Below are 13,397 nucleotides of genomic sequence, written 5' to 3'. Positions count from 1 at the left end.
CTTACTCCCATGCAAATGGGACAAAGAAATCAAACCGTTTAAAAACATCAAGCAATTTAAAGACAGATGGCCGGCTTTAAAAGACCTTTACTCCTAAGAACCTGCCAAATTATAGTAGAATTGACCCCCACACACTCTCTGAAAATGTTCTTGCTTGCAACCTTCATGAAAGTCTAGCTAAGTTGAAGTCTGTCTTAATTCAAATGGGAGAATCTTCCATGGTGCTAGGCAGCCTCAGAGAAAGCCTGCAAGTCAATAACCCAGTAAACATATGTAGGGACCAAGGGTTAGTAGCCACGTGGGGAAAGGCTATTCTTCTTGTCATATTAAAAAAAAAACCATGAAACTGAAGGTGCTGTTATTCAAGAATGTCTAATTGGTACCAACAACTGTCAAATACATGTATAACAAAGACCACAGCTAAATGAACACGTATAGCAAAACCAAAAGATAAATTAGAAACAATAGGAGGTGGAATAGGAGGCTGCTCCATCTTATCCAGTATGAAGTCTCTTGCCAGATACAATGAGGGTGGCAAAGTCATTTGTGGCCAGGTAGGCATGAATTACACTAATTCATCATTTCCGAGAGTCATCCATTCTACAAGTATAGCCCTCAATCAGTTCTGGAAAGGAACAGTCATGGATAAAAATTACCCAGAGCTGGAGGAGAAGTTCAAGAAGTGTCACGACACAGTCAGATCAGTCTCTGGTCTCTAACATCAAGGATGGTCATCATATAGAACTCATGACCATATGAAGCTGCCTTATAGCAAGTCACACCAGTGGTCCATCTAACTGAATTATCAGTCACAGATTTCTGTTCATGGTAAAGTGAACGTACATACAGTCATTGTATAATGTGCACTTTATTTTTCTTTATATGTGTGTCAAGCAGTTCTCATGTTACACTCAATGTACATACACCTGAATGTTCCACATTTATCCTGATGCTGGTTCCCGTTTTTGTTTGTAACATGGACACGTTGGCTCTTCTTTGCAGTACAATCTCCTGAAGTCATCAGGCTTAGAACGGTGACACTCTGAGTCTACACAAGACTTCTGAGACGTGTTCTTCATGTTTCAAGAGAAGCAATGTTAGCTGGAAAGCATAGTTTTAAATGACAGAGCCGGCAGAGATCACACCAGAGGGGACAGATTCTCTCACAGTTCTCCGCTGCTTCTGCTATGCTAGACAGTCTCCCTTCTGGAGCATTTGCCCTGCCACCCTTGCTACTTAAAACTCTGAATTAACCGAGCCTCGGCAGGGCGAAGGCTCTGGAAGGGGAGACAGTTTGACACATCAGAGGCGGGGGAGGGCTGTAAGAGAATCCATCCCCTCCAGAGTGATCTCCACCGGCTCTGTCATTTAAAACTATGCTTCCTGGCTAGCATTGCATCTCCTGACACATGAAGAACATGAGTCAGAAGTCTTATGTGGACAGACTCTCTTTTTAGATTGCATTGTTAGTTATTTAGGATGCATGGGGATGGAGCACTGGTTGTTACCTTAGTTGTTACCTGTGTTCTTCATATTTTATGGAGTGCTTCCTTCCATGTGACCTTCCTATTTCTGTAGGAGGCAGTGCCCAGCATCCTAGACTTTACAAGCTTGCAAGGGCCATCTTCATTACAGCACATTTAGAACATGGTTTCCTAAATCCAGGTTGGAAATTCCTGAAAATTTGGAAGCGGAGCCTGGGGAAAGTGAGTTATGGGGAGGGGAGGAACTTCTGCAGGGTATGCAATGGGGTTTACCCCACCCCAGCAGTCATTTTCCCTAGAGAAGCTGCTCTCTGAAATCTGGAGATCAGCTGTAATTCCAGGAGATCTCCAGGCCCCATCTGAAGGTTGTCAGTTTATTAAAAGGCGGCTATTCAGAATGGTGTTTTGTACTGAATGAGGACATTTGAAATTTGTTTTTTCCCCCCTAATATTATTTTCCACTTCTTTTTATGTTTTTAGTGACTGTGCTTTAATGTAGTGGAATATAAGTTTAGCTGTGGGGGCAGCCTAGTAGGCATACGCAGCAAAAAAACCAAAGGTATTATTTGAATCAAGGTATCTGGAATATCATAAGTATTCAGTATTCCCGATATTCAGGTCCAAAAACACGGGTATAGTATTTGGAATTCCAAATATATTTGGCTCCACTAATCCCTATGGAGAAATCTTCTGCATTAGTCCCTAGGGGAAGTCTGTCCAGGGGGCTGGAGGGGCCATTTTTCAAGCAAACTACACCAAAATTGCAGGGAACCAGTCCACTAAGGATCCCCCTCCAAATTTTAAGTGAATTGGACCAAAGGGTCCAATTCTACAGGCCCCAAAACAAGCTGCCATCAGCCATTCTTCATTGTTTCCTGTGGAGTTTTCTCCAGGACAAAGGAAGCCTTGCCCAACACACAACATCAACCAGTGACCGAAAGGCTCCTGATGCAAACAGAATCAACAAAGTTCAACAGAACCAACGTCAAACCAGAGAAATCCCACCAGAACCAAATTGAAACAAAGGACACTGTTACAAGCCCAAGAAAGCCAGTGTCACTTAAAGATGCCTGGCAGAACCCGGGGCCAATGCAAGCACAACAGAACCTACATCAAACCAGAGAATTCCACCAGAACCAATGTCAACCAGAGACATTCCAGCATCCAATTTAGCAAGCCAGTAATACTAAGGCAGCAGCTAGACCTGGCAATGTCATATCCAATCAAGCGACACCAACACGAATACACTCACAGTAATGCTGCCCCCCCTTACTCCTGTTGCCTGGGAAGCCTGCAATGGAGGGGAACAAGATGCAGCTATCTTTAAGATGTGATTCCTCCTGGGTATTCCTGAATATATCCAAATAATTTGGTAATGTAAATACCGGTTTATCGGAATACACCAGATATATCCGGATATACCCAAATAATTCCAAATAGTTATTTTTAGGTACTCCTGAGAAAAATCACACACCCCTATTGCTTACTTGACCTTTACCACTTCCAAGTTTTTGGGCCCTTGGCAAGAGACTTGCAGTAACACCACTTCTCCAGACACAATTCTCTTTCCAAACCACCTAAACGCAGTGCTCCTGCTGGTTGAAGAACCTGCCATTAAAATGCATGTACAATCTTTAAAAATCTACAACCTTAAAAATATTGAATCACATCCATCCGTTCTGAATGAAAAGTGAGTGATGAAAAGAGGAAGGCCTGCCACTTGAGTAAGGTGACTGGCTGCTTCCTGACTTGACAGTCGGCCTCTCTCAACCACACTATATATATCACTTTCATTCTCATACCTTAGCAATTATCAGAGTACAGGGCACACACCCTACCATAGTATATGTCTGGTCAAAGGTTTGGGCATTCTACATATCGTGCCCTACCTGTTGCTGCTGTATGACATACCCAGGTGACCATGCTTTACTCTTATAGTCCGCAACCAGACTTCTTGGCTCTTGATCACTGCAGAAGCTCTTAGACTGAACCCAAACAAACTAGTAACTCGTCTTCTGACTCAAGCCTGCTTGCTGGACTGTATCACGTTGAACAGTATTTTCTGAAAAATATGGTGAAACATGAAGTCAATCTACTGATAATGGTTTGATAAAGTTGCCTTTCAGAGAACAAAAACTGACATGAGAGCTAGTTTTGTGTCAGGCTTGATAACAGATTAAAGGTTATCGCTTTGCCCAGTCCTGAAATACACTTTACCACAACTTTGATATCAACTTTTGAGAAAGATTTTAATCTCAACAAGGTCACAGTAATGATTACCAAACATTTTAGTATCTTGTTAGCCTTTCCCATGTGAAATGTCACCCTTATAGAGGACTCCCTGCAATTTCCAACCACAACAAAAACAGATCCCCTTCCTATCATGCTCTAGCTTCCCTTTTTGGCTCCAAATAAGATACAGTCGTCTGCTGTTTTTTTCTGTGATCCACCTATAACACTCTTGTAATCCATGAATTACGATTCTCTGAAATGGAAGAATCTTTTAAGAACAAGGTACTGAACAACTACTGGTCAACTGTGAAGTAATTTCCTGCTCAAGATTTTCCTTACTTAATGCAAACCAAAGCAAATTAAGATAGTGGATGAATGACTGGGCTCTTTGTACCCTTTTCCTTAAAGAATGAAGATCGGTCTTTGCTGGAGCATTGGAGCACTGATCTCACACTGTAGGGGTTGTTCACAAGCCTGTTCAGAAGACTATACAGCCGGCTCTAGGTTGCTTCTGCAGTAAATACATCACCTTCTAAAACCTACCAGAAGTACATATCTTTAAAAGTCACCCAACCCTCTAAAATCACGCTCAGCACAACACAAGCACAAAGCCAGAGCCAGACAGTATATATTATTACATCAAGATGTTAGCATCTTAACAATCTCACTAAATACAAAAGCACTTGGAGACAGTGACATGACCATGGCAGAAAAAGGGGGCCAAGACACTTACATGGCATAATTGCATTTGTTTGTGTCTGCTAGCAAGAGATTTCGAATGTAAAAACAGCAGCTCACTTGAACCATGTATCTGGTCAGGATGGTGTAAAGCATTAAAGCTAATTACAGCCTCTGTCAGTCCAAGAACTGCTACTTAGGGCCATGCTAGAAGTGACGAATTACATTTGAATGGCAAGTGAACAGACTCACATGTATTCCTCCCTGTTCACTTGCGATCGAGTGGAGTGCAAGTGGAGCGCAAGTGAACAGGGAAGAATACATGTGAGTCTGTTCACTTGCCATTCAAGTATAATTCATCACTTCTTGCTTGGCCCTTACTTACATGGATGAATCTCAATTCCCGCCCCACCCCTCACAACAGACATAGGAGTGCATAGAAAGATATTGTGTGGGGTGGGCGGGAGAACTTAAGAAAACAGCCACAAAGTTTCATGACTCCAGATGGCTAAACACAATTGAGGGTGGGGGGGAGGAAATGCCACCTGGAAGGATGACAGCTTGTTTGTGTAAAAGGTTCCAGATCCAGGGTGCAATCTGAGTAGATATAATGCTTATCACTTAGGTGACTTACTCCAAGGAGAAGTATTGTCACAGCAAGTCAGTCAATACTAACCAAAAAGAAAAACATGCCTTTGGTCGAAGACCTTTTTAACAAGTTTAACACATCCAAATTTGAAAAGTAACAAGGGACACAGGATTCTCAAATCCACTAACAGTGAAGTGCTCATGTTTAGTGTTTCTTAATTTATAGTTGCATCTGACGAAGAGAGCTGTGGTTCTCGAAAGCTTTTGCTTCAGTAAAGTTGGTTAGTCTTAAAGGTGCTACTGGACTCTTTGCTATTCTGCTACTGCAGACTAACACAGCTAACTCCTCTGGATCTTAATCTATAGCGTTACTGAGCAACAAGCTCTTGGCAACTTCACACACTGGACAGGAGGAGGCCCAGATTTTCCATTGGTTTGCCTTCCAGGGCTTCCTTTCCCAACTTACCTCAACCTCCCTTTCCTCTCCTGTCCTATCTGTAAGAGAACTGAGACCAACTTTTCAGTTTCAAACTGAACCACCCAATCAGACCGATGGTGATTCAAGGTGTTTGAAATAACCCAGGGGGATTTCTTTTCTTACCCCACAAACTGCTTTTGAAACCCCCTTGGTGATAGAGATGGCTGGCTGAAGAAAAACAAATAGAAGTCTAAAGTCCTCTTGGACTTGTGGAACTAGTTTTATGGCCCTTTGGATCTTGACCCATTACTCTTCAACAAAATCTTGGAAGAGGTTAACAAGAATCAAAATGATATTACAGGATTTCAAGAGGTGTCTCCTTTGGGAGAGCTCAATTCCTTCACAAGCACTAGCTGAAAAGATTTGCAGCAGCCTTTACAGAAAAACACAAATACACACAAACACACACACACCCTCCATGCATGTGTTAATGAGCAGCAAAGCTGCCCCAGGGGGATCAAGGAGGAGGTGTAACCAGTTCCTGATCAGCTGGAGACCGCCTGCTGCGTCAGCCTTCACAGGCTGCATTTTTACAAGTACATATAAAAACAACTGTATACAGTCAACAAATGCAGATTTTAAACCCCTTACACCACACAGAGAGATACATCGAGGAGAGCAAGACTGGCTAGGCTCCTTGCTCTGATGTACTGATCATTCTACAAATCCGCCCTCAGCCATTAAATACACACACACAAGGCCGAACTCTCTTGACAAAGCAGGGACCTTGAATCCCATCAAGGTCTACGAGAAAAGCAAAAGACACAGAACACCCATTAGGCGTCAGTCAGTGAGACTTCTACAAGAACCTGGAAAGGAAGGGGATGTCTGTGCTCAGCAGCAGGGGACTGTTCCGATGAGAAGACACAACCTGGCTTGGATTCACTGCAGCACAAACAGGGACCCCTGGAGCAGCATTTGGGGCACCGACAGAGGAAGAAGGCAAGGAACTTGTGCTCCATGGGCGAAAATCATTCCCTCTGCAGAAATGCTCCAGTGAATCCAAGCCACAGCTTCAGTCATTCTTAAGAAGTCGCTGTTTTCTATTGAAGAAAAAAATGAACAGTCCTGTGGCACCTTAGGGATCATCATCCCCCCCCCACCCCCTAAGCTTCTGTGGACTTGATATAGAAGATATGGGAGAGGGGAGCATAAGTAGTGAGGTCAACGAGCCTGGAAAGGCAGGAAGTGCTGGGCAGAATGTTCTCTTGGAAGATTCCAATCTAATCAAGAAAAGTACAGAGGCAATTCGCTAGTTTTGCTAAGCTACTTAACACCTGTAATAGATGGGATCCCCAGACTTTGTTAAGATAGTTAACACCTAGGAGTGAGCAAGAAATAGACTCTCTCACTATAGAATAATAAGACTCTCTCACTATAGTCGTTTTGTAGCAGAACACTCTGTGTGTATCTTCAAACACAGCAGCTTTGTAATTGTTTCCACATCCTTAAAGACCACGTTTTGGGGGAAAGCTAGAAAAGAAAGTTAACCATAGGACTTAGAGATCCTTCCTATTCTAACAGCAAGAGAGGTACCATGTTTCTCTCCAGGGTTTTTTTTTCTGGGAAAAGAGGTAGCGGAACTCTCAAGAGGGAAAGGAGGAAGAAACACACGGGTTTCTTTGAAATAATATTATTTTCAAGCACTATTGTCAAGTATTTTCAAGAGGTGCTGGAACTCCGTTCCACCACGTTCCCCCTGAGAAAAAGCCCTGTTTCTCTCTCACTTGCCCAACTTCTGGGGGGGGGGGTGGGGGGCTAAACTTGCTTCTGAGAAGATGTTGCACTACTATTTTGCTAGTGGTGTTTGGGGGCGGGGGGAAATGCAGGTGTCTAAAATGTGTGTCTACTTACAACATAAGGAAATAAACACCACTCTTAAATTCGGCCTGCCTGGCTATGCCAACGACACTTTTATTTTACTAACCAAAAACAAAGACAGGGAAGTAATGAAAATCCAACTGCAGGCAGAAACGTAAAGTGTCATCCAGTTATCCATACAAGCACCTTGAAGGGATAAAAGGGACAGGCCGCAGTTACGTGCCCAGGGTATCATACTGCTCTAGAGACTTCAGATTTGTTTGTTTTAGATTTTTATATATAGGGCCAGTGTGCAGGGAGAAGAATGTTTTGAGAGTCACAGTCCTCCTCAAACCTCCTGCACCGATAACAGTGCAATCCTAAACAGGGTTCCATCCTTTTAAACCCACTGACTTCAATGGATTTCGAAGGATGTAACTCTGTTTAGGATTGCTCTGTATGTCATGCAACCCAAGCCAATGCATGTTTGCTCATAAATAAAGCCCCTTTGTCAGATAGGGCTTGCTCCCTTGTAAGGATGTCAAATTCTGCAGCTCAGGGAAAGGCATTAGAAGAGCCAGCAAGCAATGCTAGGAGAGAACTAAATGGGTGGGAAGAACGGGACATGTGCAATCTATGTTATGGCATGGAATAACAACTTCTGCAAAGTTTTTGAGAGGCAAAGTGGTTGAGACAGGGTATCAGTGGGGAAGACAGGTGCCACATAACTCTACAGAACAGGGACATCTGTGATTGGGTCAGGGAAAGAGAGAGTGGCTGCTAGGATCTGGGAATAATCCAAAGAGAACCGAGTTTGATCAATGAAAGCTGCAGGATTTTAAGATTCTCTCACTTAAAACTAACCTTCATACTGCTGCTTTTCAGCATGATATATAAAACTTTAAAGAAAGTGCTGACACTCATTTAAGCTGCATGTCTTATGAAAGCAGCAAGTGCATTTTATTTCTGTTTAACTATTTTTAATGTAATCCATCCTGAGCTGCAAAGCATCCAGCCAAAAAGTTTATTCCAAACACTTGCTCCTGAGATCCTTATACTGGAGATACCTAAGATAGAACCCAGGACCTTCTGCATGAGAAACATATACTCTACCAGTAAGCCAGAGGCCTTCCCTAAGGGTAGGATAGAAAACTAAATGACACCCATACAATACCTTTCATAAATTTATCCAGGTCAGCTCCAAAATGAATGAGGCTTTTGTTCCCGTGACTGTTCCAGGAAGGATATTTGTTAATTTGATTCCCTCAAGAGTTAAGCCTCCTTCTGACCTCAAACTACTTTCATTTAGAGATAGCTGATTATATATATTTATACCCTTGTAGCCCATTCTTTGTCTTACAGGAAAATGTCTATCCTTTCCAAGAGTAAAAAGTATTAAATTCCTGTTTGCATTAAACATGATCTTAAAAGAAATACACAGAATTCACCTATTGATAAACTTCAGTAGTATTCTGGGCATTCCCTATTAGCCGAACAGGAAATAGACAGTAAGAAAATAACATGTTTATCAAGCTTTCAAAAGTGCATTAGAACAACATGGAGGCAAAAATACAGAATTAATGCTTGAAAGGAGCAGTTGGCAGCTGGGGTCTTCCTTTCCATACTGACAGTCTAGAAACACTCTCATTATGAAAGTTGTGCTGCAGAGAGAGGGCCCTCAGAGTTCTCATTTCTTAATGAAAGCTCCTCTTTTAGCCATAACAGAAACTCACGACACCTTCTATAGTACCAAGTTTACCGACATCCCTGCAGTAATTGAAACTAAGGCAGAAATGACAAAAAAATTATCAAAGATTGAATCCGAACACTTCTAATGCACACAGTTTTAGCTTCACAGTCCTGGAGCCTGTGGCAAAACTCTGGTTTTCTAGATGAAATCCCGGATTATGGAATTCAAGTTTTCTTGCAAAACACTCAAACTCAAAAGCTAAAGCTTTTTTCCCGTTAGCGTGAACTTTTGCACTGTACCACTTGAACCGATCACATGTGCTTGTTTAACTTCTAATTACCATATCCAAAGATGCTAAAGAACATGCCATGGATATCATGCTCTCATATTATTAATGAGTTGCAAAGACCAAGTAGACCAGAATAAAGCATGTCCATATGAAGTCAGTTTGAAAGATGTGAACTTGTACCCATCAAAAAAACCGACCTGGTCCTCTGCATATTTACTTAGAACCAAGGCCCACAGAGTTCTCTGCAAATAGCTTCCAAGTCAACTTGTATAGCAGGGCCCCCCAACATGGTGCCCATGGGCACATTTGTACCCAATGACACCTTTTCTGGGGCCCACCAAGTGTTTTTAGAAAGTGGGTGGGGCCAGGCGGGGCTTTTGCAAAAACTGCCTTCTGATTGGCCACTGGAGTATTGATTGGCTGTGCAAATTTTTAAAAACATTGCTTTGGCAGAAACTGCTTTCACAGCACAAGGATCTTCACTGTGTGACTGAAGGTAAGTTGCAGCAGCCATTTTGTGGCTGGCTCTGTCTCCTGTGGCATACGTTTTGTGGCAGCCATATTGTTGCTGCTCCCACCGCACTGTGTCAGAATTCCAAATGTCCCTGCAGGCTCAGAAAGGTTGGGGACCCCAATGTATAGGATTAAACAAGATTTTTGCAGCATCTTAAAACCTTTTTTAAAAAAATTAAAATTATTCCAGCACAAAATTTGGTGGACTAAAACCCAGGGAAGCGATGTAGACCATGAAAAGTCATGATGGAATAAATTTTTTTCACAAGACTCATGTTTATTTTTGCTGCACCAGACCAACACAGTTACCCTGCTAGAATGCATAGGATAGTAGCCTAAGTCAGATTTTGGCATAGTTAAGCAAGCTTCTCTGTCTCATGGTGGATTTCCACACAGATAGCAAGACAGAAGAAGACAGAGGATTGTTTTTTATGGGGAAAGAACCCCGGGGATTTAAGTCTTCATTACATCAAGAGCCTATGCATTTTGGAGCCAGTCAAAATGCAGTTAGGTATACTTCAAAAGAGACCACATTTGAGCCATGGGATGGTGGCAGAAGGAACTGATTCTCATTTATCTCCAAAAGTCTACAGGGAACAGTCGGAGATAATGACTGTAGATCTATGCAAAACACTTGTGAGCAGGGAAAAAGAATGGCCTATGTAGGACTTCACCAACCTCTTACATAAAAGCAAACGCAGCTAGCACTAGCAAAACAGATGGGCCAATGAAAACAAATCAAGGATATTTCTGTTTCTTTATCTGAATGGGGACATTAACAAGGCTGAGTTGCACATGTACCTTTGTTTCACAAGCAAGTTGTCTCAAAGAAAAAAGCTTGCCGTATCTCAGAAGTTCTCCATAAAGATGTATCTATGCATAGTCAAGCAGCCAAAGAGTACGCTAAGATTAAATGCTGTCAAATTAGCTGTGTTGTTTATGCACCATCCTTCTAAAGCTTACATTACATGCTACTTTCTACACCATCACTGAGGTGCCAAAGACCACCATCACCCCCAGCTAGGTAAACAGACAGTTCCAGATTCAGTTTCCAGCCCTCTCGCAAAAAGAATTCTAGATGGCGAGTGATGAAAAAGACCTCTCTCTGCCCAAGACATGGCAGCTCAGAGGAGACCAGACTGAGCTAGACGAACCAATGGCTTGACATGCTATAAGACAGCTTTGTATGTTGGACAGAGATCCAGAGGAGTTAGCCATGTTAGTCTGTAGTAGCAAAATCAAAAAGAGTCCAGTAGCACCTTTAAGACTAACCAATTTTATTATAGCATAAGCTTTCGAGAATCAAGTTCTCTTCGTCAGATGCCTGATCAAAACTGGGCACAGATACAAACAGACATCATCTTTCTTTCTAAATGCAAAAGACTGGAGATGTTTACATTTCCAAGCAAAGGAATGTTTTGATTGCCTCTATGCTAATTGCATTCTGCCTTCTTGTGATTTATGCTCCCCTCCTTCCCTCTCTTTCCCCCTCCTCTTCTGTATCTGCCCAGTTTTGATCAGGCATCTGACGAAGAGAACTTGATTCTCGAAAGCTTATGCTATAATAAAATTGGTTAGTCTTAAAGGTGCTACTGGACTCTTTTTGATTATGTTGGACAGAGTGACTCATCTCTATGGGAGGAAACAGTGGAGCCCTAAATGGCTACGCAACTGGGGCTGGGGAAGGATGGTCTCAACCACTATGGACACCACATGGATCACCTGCCTGACACGTGCAGTGGAAGGGGGAAAAAAAACCCAAAACAGAGTAAGGTTGAGCACGGGGAGGGAAGCGAGATGGCATAGACACCTTTCCCCTGAACCAAGATGTGTCAGAATGTATTTTTTAAAATTTCATTTATGACCCGCCTTCTTCCCCAATGGGGACCCAAAGTGGTTTATGTCATTCTCCCTTCCTTCATTTTTCCCTCACAACAACCTTGTGAGGTAGGTTAGGCTAAGAGTGCCCAAGGACACCAAGAAAGCTTCCATGGCAGAGCGTCACTCTCGCCACTACACCACACCAGCTCTGCATTCCCCACACAGCCTGTGGAACTGCTTGGCAAAACCCTAAACTGAAAGACCGCGGTCACGTGTTCACATTTTAGTATCTGTGCCTATATTTACATGGTTGTTGTGGGTTTTCCGGGCTGTATTGCCGTGGTCTTGGCATTGTAGTTCCTGACGTTTCGCCAGCAGCTGTGGCTGGCATCTTCAGAGGTGTGGCACCAAAAGACAGAGGTCTCTCAGTATCAGCCCACACTGAGAGATCTCGGTCTTTTGGTGCTACACCTCTGAAGATGCCAGCCACAGCTGCTGGCGAAACGTCAGGAACTACAATGCCAAGACCACGGCGATACAGCCCGGAAAACCCCCAACAACCATCATTCTCCGGCCGTGAAAGCCTTCGACAATATATTTACATGCTTTTTGGAAATACACTCCAGGCTGATTTTGCAACACACAAGAATGCTGGAAGAGGAATATAGTAAACACCCTGCAGGGGCTGCAAACTCAATCAGAGGCAAGAGTACAGAATGTGGTAGGAGACGCAAAATTCGACTTGCCCAGAATCTCACTTTACTTTTTGTTTATTTGTTTTTAAGAGCAGGTTTCTAGTCTTCATGGCTATAGCTATACTTAACGGCTCTCCTTAAAAGTTTGTGGGCAACACCAGCTGAAAGCAGAAGCCTCAGAAGCAATTGAGTAAGATCTGCAGGAGCCGCGGGCGGGGCTCCGGGCTCCTCCTGCTGATTAGCAACACGGGATGAAATGAGACGAAATCGTCAGTCGCGCTTAATTGGGCAAAGCGAGGACCATCTGGAAAGCCGATCACTACGCAATACGCATTCGAGGCGCGGGAGCCCGCTTTGCAGAATAGTGCAAATAGCGTTCGATCGCGGCGACTGCCCAGCCCCGATTCTTAGCTCTTATCACTGCCTTCCTCCTTACTGGCAACTTCCCTCCGCCACAGGTCGCCGAGAAAGCAAGCGGGTTCAAAGACAACCGGAGGCGGTTAGAAGCCTGATCAAGTGAGCCGAAACAACTGGGGCTTTAACTGATGCCTCCTTCCTACTAAAGCATCGGCCTGATTCAAGAAATCGCACGTCTTGCCAGGGGCTTGCCCCTGAAGATCCCCGAGTCCAACGCCGTAGCAGCCCACCCCATGCTCCTTTGCCCCCAGCCCTGGAAGGCTCGGCTGTCCGTCGACCTACCTGTCCGGCACCTTCTCCCTGAGTCCCGCACTCCCGGCCCATCCTCGGCAGCGCGGAACCAGCTCAGCAGCCCGCCCGCAACTCCGGTCCGAAATCCGGGCACTCCGATTCGGAACAGGCACAGCCGACAGATTCCATCGCCCCGTCGGCGCTCGGCAGGAGCCAAGCGCTTCGCCAGCTGGGGCAGGGCGGGCCAAAGGGGAGGAGGGGCGGGGCGCAAGCCGCTCCAGGCCACGCCCACCGGCAAGGCTGCGAGTCTGGCGCCCGGCTGCGCCTGAAGCTCCGCGAGTTCGCTGCGTGTTGGGAGCGGAGGGGAGGGAAGGCGTGGAAGACAGGCGCCTGACACCTAGCCATCCGTCCTCCCGCTTCCTTCCAGTGATTGATGCCGGATTTCAGAAACGCAGGGGATGTGCGCTGTAATCGCTTCTTC

At 44.2% G+C, this 13,397-nt stretch overlaps 1 protein-coding gene across 2 annotated transcripts in view; it reads right to left on the bottom strand.

Annotated features, from left to right (window-relative positions):
- Positions 1 to 13,105, bottom strand: part of PIK3R5 (phosphoinositide-3-kinase regulatory subunit 5) — a 94,811-nt gene extending 81,706 nt beyond the window's left edge. For both annotated transcript variants that reach the window (XM_054978821.1, XM_054978822.1), the window contains exon 1: positions 12,968 to 13,105. The gene's annotated coding sequence lies outside the window, so the exon portion shown is untranslated. The remainder of the gene's footprint in view (positions 1 to 12,967) is intronic.
- Positions 13,106 to 13,397: the final 292 nt, after the last annotated feature.

This window comes from Eublepharis macularius, chromosome 4, assembly GCF_028583425.1.
Source record: "Eublepharis macularius isolate TG4126 chromosome 4, MPM_Emac_v1.0, whole genome shotgun sequence".
In the NCBI taxonomy this organism is placed as follows: Eukaryota; Metazoa; Chordata; class Lepidosauria; order Squamata; family Eublepharidae; genus Eublepharis; species Eublepharis macularius.
Note: the sequence above shows the minus strand (reverse complement) of the source record. Positions and strands in the feature narration are given on the sequence as shown.